General features: G+C 41.0%; 1 protein-coding gene across 4 annotated transcripts in view; it reads right to left on the bottom strand.

Moving 5' to 3' along the window:
- The window catches only part of FBXO31 (F-box protein 31), a 1,097,250-nt gene that overhangs the window by 824,361 nt on the left and 257,449 nt on the right, over positions 1-15,440 (bottom strand). The gene's annotated exons all lie outside the window — the stretch shown is intronic.

Raw genomic sequence — 15,440 nt, 5'->3', positions numbered from 1 at the left:
TGCCCGAAGGCATATATTACCCCAGCCATGTTGTGCGGTATTCACCGCCCCTTTGGTAGTTCCCTAGATCCTTGTACTAGCAGCTAGTACCCTTGGCCCCTATCTAGTAGTGCTGTTGGTGTGATCCCCGGTGTGAACTTTCTGTTACCCATCCACTCATCAAGGTTCCTCTTGAACAGTGATAGTGAGGGGCTCTGTCTTATGTAGATCGGGACCCTGTTCCATAGTAAGGGAAGTCTCTGCGAAGGGAATCTATCCCTCCAGCATGTTCTATTCATTGTTGTGTTGAGGTTTACATCCCTAGAGCATGTAGCTCGAGTAGATTTGGTTTTGCTAAGATGGAGCATGTTCAACAATTCTGGGTTGGACATGGCTCTGTACGTTAGACAGAGATCGCCTCTGAGAAAGCGGTATGCAACAGAGAACAGTCTTAGCTTTTTCAATCGTGCTGCATAGGGCAACTGTTTGAGGCCAATAATCCTCTTGGTTAGGCACCTCTGTGGTCTCTCCAGCTGCTGGAGATGTCTAGACAGGTACATTCAAATTGGTGCATTGTACTCAATAATGGGTCTGATAAGGGAAGAGTAGAGGGGCACCATTACATCCTTAGATCTTGATGCGAACCCTTTCGTGATCAGAGGGGTCACATAGAAGGATTTTCTAACCACTTTCGCAACATGGTTATCAAAGGAAAGCTGACTATCTACTTGGGTCCCTAGATCCCTTATTTCTTCTTCAGATTTCAGGGGATTACCTCCTATGTTGTAGTTTGCGGATACCCTGTTTTTTCCAAAGGGGATTACTACGCATTTTTTTGCATTTAGCTTGAGACCATGGCTTTGACACCATGCATCAGTCACATTTAGGCCATTCTGGAGGATCTCCATGTCGGCCGGAGACTCTATTATAGCACCCAGTTTTCAGTCGTCCGCAAACTTAGTCAGCCACTGCCCTTCCGTGCTTGCCTGTACTTCTGAGAAGTACATGCCAAACAGGAGGGGCTCCAGGACAGAGCCCTGAGGCACACCACTCGTTACTGGTCTGGATTCGGACATAGATCCCACTACTCTTACTTTATGGGATCTGTCTGAGAGCCAGTTTGCGATCCATCTTGTGACATAAGGGTTTATGCCCAGGCTGGTGAGCTTATCAATAATACCTGAATGGGGAATGGTGTCAAATGCTTTAGCAAGGTCAAGGTAAGCCGTGTGTGCCTCCTTTCCCTTATCTATAGCCTGAGTAACTGTCTCAAAGAAATCCAATTAGGAGGATATATGAGAGATCTGAGGTGAAAATGAAAGTGGATGGGGTCCTCTCTGATAATCTCTGCTTGAGCAGAAGAACCAGGCAGGGGTGTCCTCTCTCCTCTTTGTTAATTGCTATATATTTAGAACCACTGACAAAGAAAATAAGACACTTGGAAATTCAAGAATGTAAATGGTGGTGAAAAAAAGCTGGTTCTATTTGCAGATGACATTATTTTATACCTGACAAAACCAGAAAGGAACATTACTGTGCTGAGGAATATATTGAGACAGTCTCAAATCTTTTCAGGATACAAAATTAATGAAGCTAAAGCAAAGGCAATAGTGGTACACTATGTACCCACATACGAATTGATTCAGCCATATCCATACTTATGGGGACATGATAAAATGAAGTATTTAGGAGTACAGATTAAAAATTATTCTGATGTAGCAGCTAAGGATATGTGGGAAGAGACCAAAGAAAAGATAATACAAAAACTGAGAGAACAGAAACTCTGTTATATGGATATCGACAGTAAGATACAAGCAGTTAAAATGTTTTTAGTCCCTTTAATCTTATACACAGGTCAGGCATATTTTTAGCAACCAGAGGAGAAGTTGTGGACAGCAATCAATAAAGGGCTGAAGTATTTTATCTGGCAGGGGAAGACTGCAGGAGTTAAGTGGGATAAGCTTATTCTTCCAACAGAACAGGGTAGATTTGGATTACCTGATTTGAAAGGGTATTTCAGAGCCACACAGTTAAGACACCTGTACATAGCACAAGCAGAAAACTATAATTCAAAGTGGAAAGAGATGATAATGAAACAAGGGAAGCTCAAAAAAAAAGGAGAGAATGAAATTTTGGATGCAGACCTTTAAGGAGAATAACAAACATAAAGTAGCAGAAAGTATACTAATAACTACGCCAACACAGGAATGGAGAAAGGAAATTCTGTCGATAGGGATGACTGCAATTAGGGATAAAGACAACAGGCAAGAGGGGCCTGGAATTTATTGGCGAAAAATAGTAAACGAATCAAGGTATTGGGAGCAAATATCTAGACAGAAAAACATAATAGAATGGGAAGACACCAAAAACTTATTTGGACTGCAGGCTAGAGTTTAGCTCCCTACGAGTACTGTTATCAGAGGATAGGCACAAAGAAAGAAATAGGGGGTCCTAAACGAAAGACCAGCACTGGTAGAGTTGTTAGTAGAATCTAGAACAGAAGTTGCTGTCAGGAAAGGAATAATTAGTACAGCATATAAAATATTGCATGGTAACTAGAAGAATCTATCAGAGAAGGTTAGAAAGGATTGGGAACAGAGATCAGATACGCAATTCACAAAGAGACATTGGGGGGATATATGTATGTCACCCAAATATGCAAAAAGTCTAGAAGACTTAGGATCTTTGCTTGAAAGTGTTTACATAAATATTTTTAACCCCAAGCAGACATCAAAGAATTTTTCCTCAGGTAGACAGCAAATATTGGAGATGTGATGGGGAAGAAAAAGGTAACTGGAAACATATTTTGTGGCAGTGTAATGAGTTAGAAAACTTTAAAGATTCCCTGCAGACTGCTCTGTCTGAGATGCTGGGTGAGCAAACTGGTGCAACTAAGGAAAATATTTTTTGAGCTACGATACAGAATCACAATTGCCTAGACATAGTAAGGCCTTTCTGAGTCTAACTATACTGGCTGCCAAAAAAGCAGTTACTAGAAAAATGAAATTTGGACGGCTAACATCTACCTGAAAGCAGCTGAATCTGTCCATCTTCTGTGGTACAACTAAGAGGTGCCAGAAGCTGTTGAAAGCTGGGGGGGGGCACTTGGTGATCTAAAAAGGGCAACATTTTAAAACTATTTACTACTGCAACACAGGCTCACTTGGAGGACATTTTAGCTTAGCCAATTTTCCCTTTTGGTGCTTGAATTAACATTTCCTGATTGGTCTTACCCATCCTATGGCTGATAACTGTATATCAGACCTGGTGAGAATAACCGTGATCATACCATAATCAGTTTGAGGCAATCCATGTAAGGGATGCAGCATTTAGGAACTGCCTCTATCTATTAGTGGCATGAGGGTCACTCCTGCGGTGTAATTTTTTTTCTATTATCCATCCTTAGATCCAAGTTGCATTTGAACATGGACATGGATGCACTTTGTTTTACTTAAATGGATAGTCTGTTCTGGAAAAGTGGTATCCTCTGTGATATATGTCAGTCTCTCCACACCATTCTGTTTAGATATGTGGATTGAGTATGTCTGATGCCATTTAACATGCTGATGTTCAGTAGGTCAGTCAGTATTGGGTCTGAGGATGCGTTGTATGCCAGACACAGGTCACCTCTTAGCAGTCTGTACGATGCAGAGTACAGTGCTAAGACTCTGAGGTGGTCCATGCACCTATTGTTTAGGACTTGTATCTTTTTAGTAAGGCATCTCTGTGGGCATTCCAGTTGTTGCACGTGTCTGGACATATACATGACAAAAGGTGCATTATACAAAATGAATGACCTAATGAGGGCCTCATAAAGTGGGACACTAATGTCTCTAGATCTAGTTGCAACCAATTTGTTCATAAGCTGTGCAATATAGAAAGACTTTCTTATGACACTGAGCACATGTTGGTTGAAGGTTAGTTCACTGTCCACACCAAATTCCCAAATGCCAAACAACTGGGTCAACTCTCAGGGGGGTACTATCAGTTTGGTAGTTCCCTGGGGGTAGATGACTTCCCAAAGGATACAATAACGTATTTTTTGAGTTTAGTTTCAATTCAAGATGCTGGCACCCGTTATTGTTTAGGATCAACCTTCCTGCATGACGGTCAAGTTATTTGGGGATTCAATAACTGCTCCTAGCTTATATTCATCTCAAACTTAGTTGGCAAAAGCCCTTTGGTATTTGCTTTTACTTCAAAATAGTAGATGCCAAACAGGAAACCTCTCAGCACTAAACTCCGGGGGACTCCATTGGTGATTGGTCTCTTTCTAAAGGTAGCCTCCCCTATTTGATCTCCTGCATCCTGTGAGCTAGTTCGCAGCCCAGCTAGTGAAGTAAGGGTTTATTACCAGTTTATTCAGCTTTTCTGCTATACCTGAGTAGGGGATTGTGTCAAAAGGCTTGGCCAGGTCAAGGTAATGTGGTATAAACTGCTTACCTTCATCCATTGCTTTGGTGACATAAGCTTTTCACAGTCTTTCTCCCTGATTCCTGCCCTAAGAGGTTGAGAGATCAGAGCATACGTTTGACTGTCCCTGATTTTGTGTCATATTTTTGGTCTGTTCCTCATACGATTTGTGGTTTTCTGACAAATTTATGAGGATTACAAAACTTAAATGATAGACATTTAAGTTTCAGACTTCTAGACTTCATATCCTTCAAAAAATGCATGCTAATGCAAAACCTGCTATTCTAGCAAATAAGCATATAAGAACAATATTGTACTAAAATCTCTCCCCGATTTTGGGCCTTTGACCTTTTTCCCAACCCATTACATTTCTGGGTTTATCACTTGAGCTATGAGGTTTTGAGGTATACATAAGAACTGTGAGCAAAAGTTGTTTACCACTTTCAAGCTCAACCTGCTGCATTTTTTTCATTTGTTTAATTAAACAAAACAGAAGTGCAGCAAAAAATGGACAACTTGAAAAATAATAATAAAAAAAAATGTATGTTCTTACCATAACGATCCATGTCAGTTGTCCATCTCGCTGTTCATTCTTACTGATGGGTTCAGAGCTGCGGCCGTTTTCACAAGCTCAATGTCTTCAGCTAGCTCGAGGCTAATTCCCTATCCCATGATGCACTAGTGCTCCAACTCAGATCTTGTTTGCCTCTAAAAATAGCAGTCTATAAATGAACGGCTATATACAAATATGTATCTGTGAAATAAGCAGTTGAAAAGAGTCAAGTCAAGATGTGTCAAAATTGAGTAAAGTCTAGATCCACTAGAAGCCACAGGCTGGGGGTTGGAGGGAGGGATGTAAGAATGAATAGCGAGATGGACAACTCACATGGAACATTATGATAAGAACATAACTTCTTTATGTGAAGTTGTCCTATCCCGCATTCATTCGTACTGATGGGACAGCGTCCATAGCACCATTAGTCCTGGGTGGCTCACAGGAGTATATTCTTCAGCACAGTGGACCCAAAGAATGCCCTGCCCGTGGAGGCCGTATCCACTTTGTAATGAGTAATAAAGGTATGTGGAGTTGCCCAAGTTGCTGCTGCACAAATGGTGTCTATAGGCACTCTGGCATGAAAGGCTGAAGAAGTGGCAATTGTTCTAGTTGAATGAGCCTTTATTTTACCTGAAAATTCTTTGGTCCGTGAATTACAAGTAAAGGAAATAAAGTCTGAAAGCTATCTAGACAGAGTGGTTTTTGCCACCAGTGTACCCTCTTTGGCATCTGAGAAATACACAAAGTTGATCTGACTTCCTAAATTTCTTTGTTCTATGTAAATAGAAACGTAATTGTCTGTGCACATCAAGTTGGTGTAGCATGTACTCTCCCTTACTGCCATACTTGGGAAAAATACTGGTAACTCAATGGTCTGACTTAAGTTTGATTCTGAACACACCTTTGGTAGGAAATATGGATTAGTATGTAGTGAAACCCTATCATAATGAAAAACTAATTATGGGGGCTTGACTGACAATGCTTACAGTTCTGATACCCTTCTGGCCACTAAGAAGATGCTTTTCCAATTTAAAAATATGAGATGACATGATGACACCGGCTCAAAAGGTGGAAGAATTATTCTGGATAGGACAAAATTGAGATTCCATGGTGGTAGTGGAGATTTTATTGGTGGCCATAAGAGATAAGTATCCTTAAGAAAAGCTTTGCACAAGCTATGTGACAATGTTTGGTCCATTTTCACCTAGATGAAAATTTTAAATTGCTGCTAATTGCACTCTGATAGCAGCAGCTACTGCACCTTCTTCGAAAAGCTTTGTTAGGAATTCTAGGATAGAAGAAAGAGATGTGAAATAGGGGTTGATCTTATTCTGTAGGGCCCAAAAATGAAAATCTTTTCCATTTGCTAAGATATAATCTTCTCGTTGAGATCTTATGGGAAGATATCAAAATGTGTTGAGTGGACGATTAAAGATTTTGTGACCTGGCTATGTTTGGAACTGGAGCAGCCAAGCTGTCAACTGGAGGGATTTGAGAGATGGATTGAAGAATGTATCAGAATATCCGGTACTGGGTCCAGAATCCATGGTTCCTCTTGAAGATAAGGTTGTAGGAAGGGGAACTAAATTTGACGAGGTCAGTAAGGGGCTATCAGGATTAAGGTCCTTCCCAACAATTTGGCATTCTGAATGACTTTGGGTATTAACGGAAAGGGAGGAAAGGTGTACAGGAGACCCGGGGGCCAATCGTGTATGAGTGCATCCTTCGGGGACTTCCCCTGAGGGGGAATCAGGGCAAAATAGTCACTGCATTTTGTGTTTGTGGATGTGGCGAAAAGGTTGCAGCAAGGCTGGCCCCATCTGTGGAAAATGCTCTCTGCTACTTTTTGTTTGAGGGACCACTTGTGTGGCATTAGTACACGTCTGCTGAGTTTGTCCGCATTCACGCTGGAGTTCCCCAGGATGTGCATTGCTATTAGAAAGCATTGGGAGGACATTGCCCATTGCCATACTCTCAGGGCCTCTCGACATAGGGGATAAGATCTGGTTCCTCCTTGTTTAATGTACCATACCACTGACATACTGTCTACCTGAATTCCAATTGTTCCTACAATTAGAGAGTCTTGGAATGCCTGCAATGCTAGAAGCACCACTCTTGTCTCCAGAACATTGATGTGCAAGTAAACCTTGTGTTTTTTCCACGTGCCTTGGGCTGTTCTTCCCAGATAATGCCCCCCCCCCACCCTATCAGGGAAGCGTCCGTGGTCACTGTGGCTAGGGGAGCTGAAGGGATAAAGGGTTTTCCTATTATTACTTGATCTGAATGAAGCCACCAAAGTAGATCCTTTTTGCAAGCTGGCGTCAGGGTTATTTTGTGGGACATTGGCAGCGTTTGCATCGACCACTGGGCAAAAAGAAGCCACTGTAGGATCCTCATACGCATGCGTGCCATAGGAATTACTGTGATGGAAGCTGCCATTTTGCCTAGGACCTTCAGAACTTCTCTGGCTTGAGCTTTTGTTTTGTGCAGGAGAATCAGCACCGGCTTTTGAAGGACCTGAATTCTTTCTTCTGGAATGTTTACCATCACAGTGTTTGTGTTTAGCTCTGCTCCTATAAAAATGGTATGTTGAGATGGCAATAAGGTAGATTTTTCGTAATTGACAGTAATTCCCCACTCTGCAAATAGCTGTAACATTGTGTCCCTTGCTTGAATTAGTAGCTGCTTGGTTGTGGCGGTTAGCAGCCAGTCATCTAAGTATGGAATCACCTGGCATCCTAGCCATTTCAGGTGAGCCATGAATACTGCCATGCATTTGAACACTCTGGGGGCTGTAGTGAGGCCAAAGGACAGAGCTCAAAATTGATAGTGACTGTCTCCCAGCCAAAAGCACAGGTGCCTCCTGGATGGCCTGTCCATTTTTATGTGGGTGGTATGCATCATGGAGGTCTACAGAGCACATCCAATGGTGTTTCCCTAGAAAACTAAGTATTACCTGCAACATGACCATCCGGAACTTTGTCTTCTTCACTGACTTGTTTAGTCTGCTGAGATCCAGTATTGGTCTCCAGTCCCCTGTTTTCTTTGGAGCTAAACAGAACCTTGAGTAAATTCCGGAACCTACTTGGTCTGTGGGGACTGACTGGATGGCTCTTTTTTTAGCAACTTTTGGATTTCTGTGGATGCTTGATCCTTTTGATTGGGTGGAACATCCAGAATCCTTTTGTTTGGGAGAGATGGAGTTGAAAAGGGTACTGAGTAACCTTTGGATATGATTCTTTGTACCCATGAGTCTTTTGTAATTTTTAGCCAGGCGAGTTAACTAGGGAGTTAAGGGTGGAGAACTGGGATGACACTTTCTCTGATATCCCCTCAGCTAACAAACCCTGGAGAGAATCTCCTAACTCTTTAATGAGCTCTCTCTGTAATCTAGTAAAATGGGTTAAGTAGTTCAGGGACCTGAGTGTAAAGGCCGCTGATGAAAACATATGCTTTCCATATCTGTCCATCGTCGGTGAATCCTTATTCGGGGGATGAAGATGTTTCCAATAATTCATTTTTTAGTGACCACTGCCACCACCATAGCATCCACTGGAACACCTTTTGTTAGAAACTTATTCAGCCTCCTAAGAACGGGCTCCACTGTGTCTGGAGACTCCCACACCTTTTGACAAAGTAACTCCAAGAGCTTGTCGAAAGGCAGAGACACCCAAGAGGTGGAAGGTCGAGACCCGAAAGCTTTCAGGTACACAGACTCCTCTTCAGTAGGGTTAATAGACTTCCAGCCGCCTCTCTGCTTTAGGATCTCCAGGATGTCTGCAAAGGAGACATCTTCAGAGGGTAACTGTGGGGACCCTTCTGATTCATCAAGGTCCATGTCTGATGTAAGTGACTCCTGTGGGGAGTCCAAATGCTTCCTCTTGCAAGTTTTCTTTTGAGGAACCTCTTCAGAAGGGTATTCTGGAGAGGTCTTGGAAGACAAGGAACCACCCACTGGGGCTTCCTGAAGCTCTGGGTCTCTACGCCTTTTTGGAGTTGGTTCTGCCGAGACTGACACCAGTACTTTAAGGGTTGGAATGGGTGCAGCAGATGGTGAGGCTGTCTCTGAAGACAGAGCTCTCCTCATAGCCTCGAAGGCCCCACTCCCCTGGGCTGAGGAACCCTCCAGTTCTGAGGAGCCAAGGGACATCCCCGGTGCCACAGGAGCAGGCTCCGAAGCCAAGGTAGGAGCCGAGCCCACACGAACTGAGGCTCCAAGAGGAAGAGTCGGATCCGACAAAATATCGGCCCCACTCAACCCCTCCTGGACCCGACCAGTGAGTGTCGGCTCCTAGACTTCACGGACAGTACAGAAATAGTCGGAGCAGTCGGAGCCGAAGAACCTGGGGTAGGTCTCTGCTCCAACAAACCAGTCACCATCGGCTTCACGCATTCAGGCTCCGAGGTCACTGGTTGGGTTGGAGGAGGAATCAAGGTAGAGGGGAAAGGCTATTCGGTTCCGAAGCCCTAAGGGTCAGTTCCGATAATTTTGCTAGCACCTGTGTCTTTAGCAGTCTCTGCACAACATGATCCACATCAAATTTAGAAAGACGTCTTGAGGATCTAGTCAAAGGGGCTGGAGATGCTGATACCTGAAGAAGAGGTGATCTCAAAGTTGGAGACACCAGCTCCAGTGCAGGGGACCAGATCCTTACTTGTAAAACCATTGGCTCTGAAGGCAGTGTAGCCAAGGTTGAAGACTTTTCCGAATGTTTTGAAACTGTCGGAGACATTTTTAGTTGCTTTTTGGATGGCTCCGATTCTTCTTCTGAAGATCTTTTTGAGGGAGTAGGTGACTTAAGTTTTCTGCAGAGTACCTTGACCCTGTTCAAGAGCCTCAGAGAAGGATGACTTTAAAAGTCCTTTTAAAATCAGTTTGCTTTTCCTTTCTTGCAGGACGAATGATCCTAAACGAATGACATATAGCACAAGAGTTCTGCAAGTGAATAGCTCCTAAGCAATACACACATTCTGTGTGGCTATCAGTCAAAGACATCTTTTGCCCACACTTCGGGCACTTCTTGAAACTTGAAGGTTCTGATTCTTTAGTTCTTTTAACTGTAGAATCCTACTTGATATATTTTCTACTCTCACCAATCTTTAACTGACATTGTCTTTTTATCTATGTCCTACACCCTCTTTTACCTGGAGTGTTTTACTAACTTCTTGTCATATTACTATGCTCAGCATACATAATGTAACCTGTTTTGTGTAGTATGATTGATGCACTGTAACTGACATTGTCTTCTTACCTATGCTCTATATCTTCTTTTACCTGGAGTGTATTATTAATTTCTTGTTATATTACTATGCTCAACATACATTATATAACCTGTTTTGTGTATTATGCTGAATGTACTGTATTTGTATAACTTGATTCCGGAGCTTTTCTCCCTGGGCCTCCACTGAAAATGGACCTGGTCCAGTCGGACTTTCCCAATGTAAAATAAAAAAAAATAAAATAGTTTGTTTAGACATTTTGTTAATGTCTCTAAGCTAAACAAAGTTACTTTAAGAATATATGTATATATATATATATATATATATATATATATATATATATATATATATGTATGTGTGTGTGTGTGTGTGTGTATATGTATATATATATATATATGTGTGTGTGTGTGTGTGTGTGTGTGTGTGTATGTATATATATATATATATATATATATATATATATATATATATATATATATATATATATAAAACCTGAAACAGAAGGATGAAATACATAGACACACATACACACTATAAGTCCTTCTGATGAGATAAATCAGAGTCCTCTAATTTAAGCAGACTACAGAAAACACGCAAGTACATTGCCAAAAACCTAAATACTTGCATGAAAAAAAACACACGGAATTAATCACTGCACACTAAAGCTATCTACAACTTTTATTCAGAAAATTGGAGGAGTACTAACGATAAGCTACTTTATTTGACAACAATTCTAACAACAGAAAAAAGAGAGGGTAAGGAAAAAAGGCCCAACAAACAATGGCCTGATAAAAGTAACTAACTCTAATTTTTTAAAGGCAAGAAGAAAACAAACAGCATTCTATAGAGGGAAAAACCTCCAAACTATATTTTTTACTGAAGACTAGGAATTTTGCAAGAAAAAGTCTATAAAATATTTGTACTTGGCCTGAGCTAGCGTAGAACACTCTTGATATGTTTCCATGGCAAATGAGATCCGAGTTGGAGCACTAGTGCATCATGGGATAGGGAATTAGCATCGAGCTAGCTGAAGACCTTGAGCTTGTGAAAATGGCCGAGTTGGAGCAGAGGATCGGCTCCGAACCCATCAGTAAAAATGAATGCGAGATGGGACAATTTCACATCAATCTAATTGAAGACTTAAAAGTCAGGCAAGAAGCTTTAATAACTTTTTATAAGCAGAATAAAAATCAAACACTATATTTTAGTGTCCTTTTAAATACATTTAATGCTTCTTTCATGACTTTAAAAATCTAACAAAACTGAAGCAAACTTGCAGTAACGAAAAAAAACAGGACAAAAAGAAGACTTAAGAAAAGGAAAAAAACTGTATTAACTTCTTCTAAAAACATAGTAACAGCAGAGGCAAAGTTATTCCAGTTTCTTGCTTGCATTAAGTCTTATTTTATCATCACCATCATCATTGTCATCATCATTATTATTTTTACTGTTCTTACTTAATAAATGACTAATTCATAACTAACTGCCCAGAATGCACCTGGGTGGGCTGCTGCCACTTCAGCTGAGGTCCACAATCCACAGAACTGCACTGGCATGTTCAACAATATAACAGTTATTAATTAACAGTAAATAACAGTGGATATCATAAATTATTGGAAGTTAGACTGAAACAAGGAAGTGTCAGTTGTAAAAAATAAGTGCTTTTTTCCTTTACTGCCAAACATGGAAGAAAAGTGCTTATTATTTTTTACAACTGACACTTTGTTGTTTCTTTCCAACTTCTGATAGTTTATAATAAATAGCACATGCAAAAAAACAGAGCTGGATCATGTTCAAATGGGGCCCTAGGCAGGGTAATAGATTGGGTCCCCCCCAACAGCAGCCCCACCTGCAGCAACCCTCTACCACCACCACCCCCAGCAGCAGTCCCCTCCCTAGCCATTCCAGTGTTCCATTACTTGGCTATTTCTGCTCAGTTATCAAACACTGTTCAAACCTGTCAGTACGCATATTGTTTTTTTTTTATTTATTTACTTCTACAACAATTACAGATATTCAAATAAAACAGCACAAACATGGATAGTCATTTGCTAACCAAACAATACAGTCTCAAAATGAAAACCGACTTTGCATGAGCAGCAAAATTCTTTGCCCTTGAAACAGCATGAAAACCCACATTCAAAGAAAATGCATCTGGCCAGTGGATGACTAAGTTTACCTTTTGGCTGTTTTCAAACCATAGGCTCCATGTACACATTTTAGGGCCATGCAAACATGTATGTGTTCTTTGATTCGCCTTCCTGTATTCAATTATATTCTTGGTATAATACAACACCATTTGTCAGAATGTGTTTTAAACTTGTAGTTTTGAACATTCTTCCAGTAAACAATGAAACAAAATGTATGAACCAGTAATGACCAAACTACCCATTTCACAAAATTTCAACCATAGAAGGCCTCTTAAAAGTCTGTCATTACAATCCACCAATATCACTCAATAAGCACAATCTCTGCAGAAGTAAAAGTCATTCAAATACTTCCACATTAAAGACATCTGTAACTAATGAAGAGGTTGCTGTTGGCACACAACTTTACCTTTCAATGTTTCATCTACAAATTCAGTGTCTGCTTCCCTTGAAGAATTAATTGCCTAAGTTATATTAAAAAAAAAAATTGGTAAACCGAATGACTGACAAACCAAACAAGTTCATATTTAGTAGCCATCTCATACAAGGGAGGACATGCTCAGGAGTGCAGAACCCTTAACCCCCCCTTAAAATGGACCACATAATTGGCAATCAAAAGGCCACTGCAGTATCAGCACTCCATATACATGATGTGGGAGTAGAATCCACAACCTTCTGCACCAAAGGGAATTATGCTAACACTGCTTTAAAATTATACAGCACAAACAGTGACTGCCATTTGCTAAACAAAACCATTAGTTGCACACTGAAAACAGACTTAGCATCAAAGCAACAATAAACTTATCTTCCCTTGAAACTCACTATTCCATGAAAATGAACTGAAATTCATAATCCCTTAAAAATGCATTGAAACTCATAATTTCCTGAAAATGTACTGAAACTTAAACTCAACAATTCCATCAGCAGTCTGGTAGTTGGTATAGAGGATTCAGGCTCTTTTCTCTTACTGAAGCTCACAATTCCTTCAGTAGCTTGATGGTCGGTATACAGGATTCAGGCTCTTGTCCCCACTGAAGCTCACAATTCCTTCAGCAGTCTAGTACTTGGTGTAGAGGATTCACAGTCAAGCCTGATCAAGTTAATTGACTAACCTGCCCTCCCCTCTAACCAGGGCATTATGTACCATACCTCTCAACCTCTTAACATAAGAAATCTGGACAAAGCCTAAAATAATGGTCCAAAGGTTCAAAAATAGACACAGACTTTAAACATTGCTCTTAAAGACTTAGAAAGTTGCTAGAATAAAAACATTTGACTTAGTATACATTTTCTGAAGGAAATGAAGTCTGAAACTCAAATGAGATTATTTAGTTATTTCAATCCTCAGTGATTTGCCAGAAAACAACAAATGTTGAGGAATAGGCCAAACATATGAAGCAAAAATCAGGACATGCTGCAAAAATCTGGACAACTGAGAGGTATGCATACCTCTCAACCTCTTAGTGCAAGAAATCTGGACAAAGCCAGAAATAATGGGGATACAATGGCCCAAAATAGGGACAGATTTTAAATATTGCTCTTTTTAACTTAGAAAATTGCTAGAACAACAGGATTTGTGTTTGCATGTACTTTCTGATGGATATGAAGTCTGAAAGCCTTAAATATGCCATTATTTAGTGACTCCTGTCCTCTGTGATTTGCCAGAAAACCACACGTTTTATGAGAAACAGACAAAAACTAACAGGCTAAATCTGGACAGTTGACAGGTATGTTAAACACACACACACACACACACACACACACACACACACACACACACACACACACACACACACCTACCTTCATCTGCTCTCACTCTCTCCCAAACACACACCTACCTTCATCTGCTCTCACACAAACACCTTTCTCTCACACAGCACAGCAACACACACACACACACACACACACACACACACACACACACACACACACACACACACACACACACACACACACACAGACACACACAGACACACACAGACACACACAGACACACACACACTCCTTCATCTGCTCCCTCTCTCTCTCTCTCACATGCACATACTACCTACCTTCATCTGCTCTCTCTCATGTACACACACACACACACACACACACACACACACACACACACACACACACACACACACACACACACCCACACACACCTACCTTTTTGGTTTTAGCTGCACTGAGGCCTGTGACATACAATCTTTATGGCTTATGTCATGAAAGGAAATACTGCCAGGCCAGCTATCTGGAATTTTGTAAATAATATGTCATTTGTGAACATCAATATGATTCATATGCTTGTGTTGCAAATGTATTACAACTGTATGTTATGTGTATATCAAACTACTGTGTGTTGAAAAGGGTTGTAAAGTTCTGTGCTTTAAAAATGTATCCACAGTGTATCCTACTGGAACAGAACAGAAATGTACATACACTGTTGTAACTGTTTAGCTGTATACATTTTAACAATTGAAACTGGAACACAGGAGGTTAACTTCAGAAAAACAGCTGAACATTTAAATTACTTTATGACCACATAATAAAAGGATGCTCAGACTCTACATTACAAGTCCTGACGGAGGTAGCCAGGGAGATACCCGATTCTCATGGGAAGGGGGAATCTGTACACTGGCACAAAGGGTTACTGTACAGAGAGGGGAACCCTGGGAGACGGCTAGAGGGTGAGAGAATACAGCAGCTGGTAATGCCTAGAGCCTACCATCTGGAAATTCTAGCCATAACCCAAGACATTCCCTTTACAGGTTATATGGGCATAAAGCATAAAAAGAGAGGTATTATGGAGAACTTTTATTGGCGTGGGATTTCCAGGGATGTAACAGAGTACTGCAGGACCTGTGAGCAGTGCCAAAAGGTAGGCAAGGCAGGAGACAAAGTGAAAGCTCCTTTGATGACTTTACCTGTGATTAAGGAGCCATTTCAGAGAGTAGCTATGGATGTTGCTGGGCCTATGAGTACCCAAAGTTCCACAGGGAAAAAGTATATCCTAGTGGTAGTAGATTTTGCTACCAGATACCCTGAGGCAGTGGCTTTGTCCTCCATTGATGCAGAAAAGGTGGCAAATGCTTTGTTAGAGATTTTCAGCAGGGTAGGTTTCCCAAAAGAAATATTGACTG

The sequence above is a fragment of the Protopterus annectens genome, chromosome 8.part1, assembly GCF_019279795.1.
Source record: "Protopterus annectens isolate FY-2018-M chromosome 8.part1, PAN1.0, whole genome shotgun sequence".
NCBI lineage: Eukaryota > Metazoa > Chordata > Ceratodontiformes > Protopteridae > Protopterus > Protopterus annectens.
This window is presented reverse-complemented; position numbering and strand designations above follow the sequence as displayed.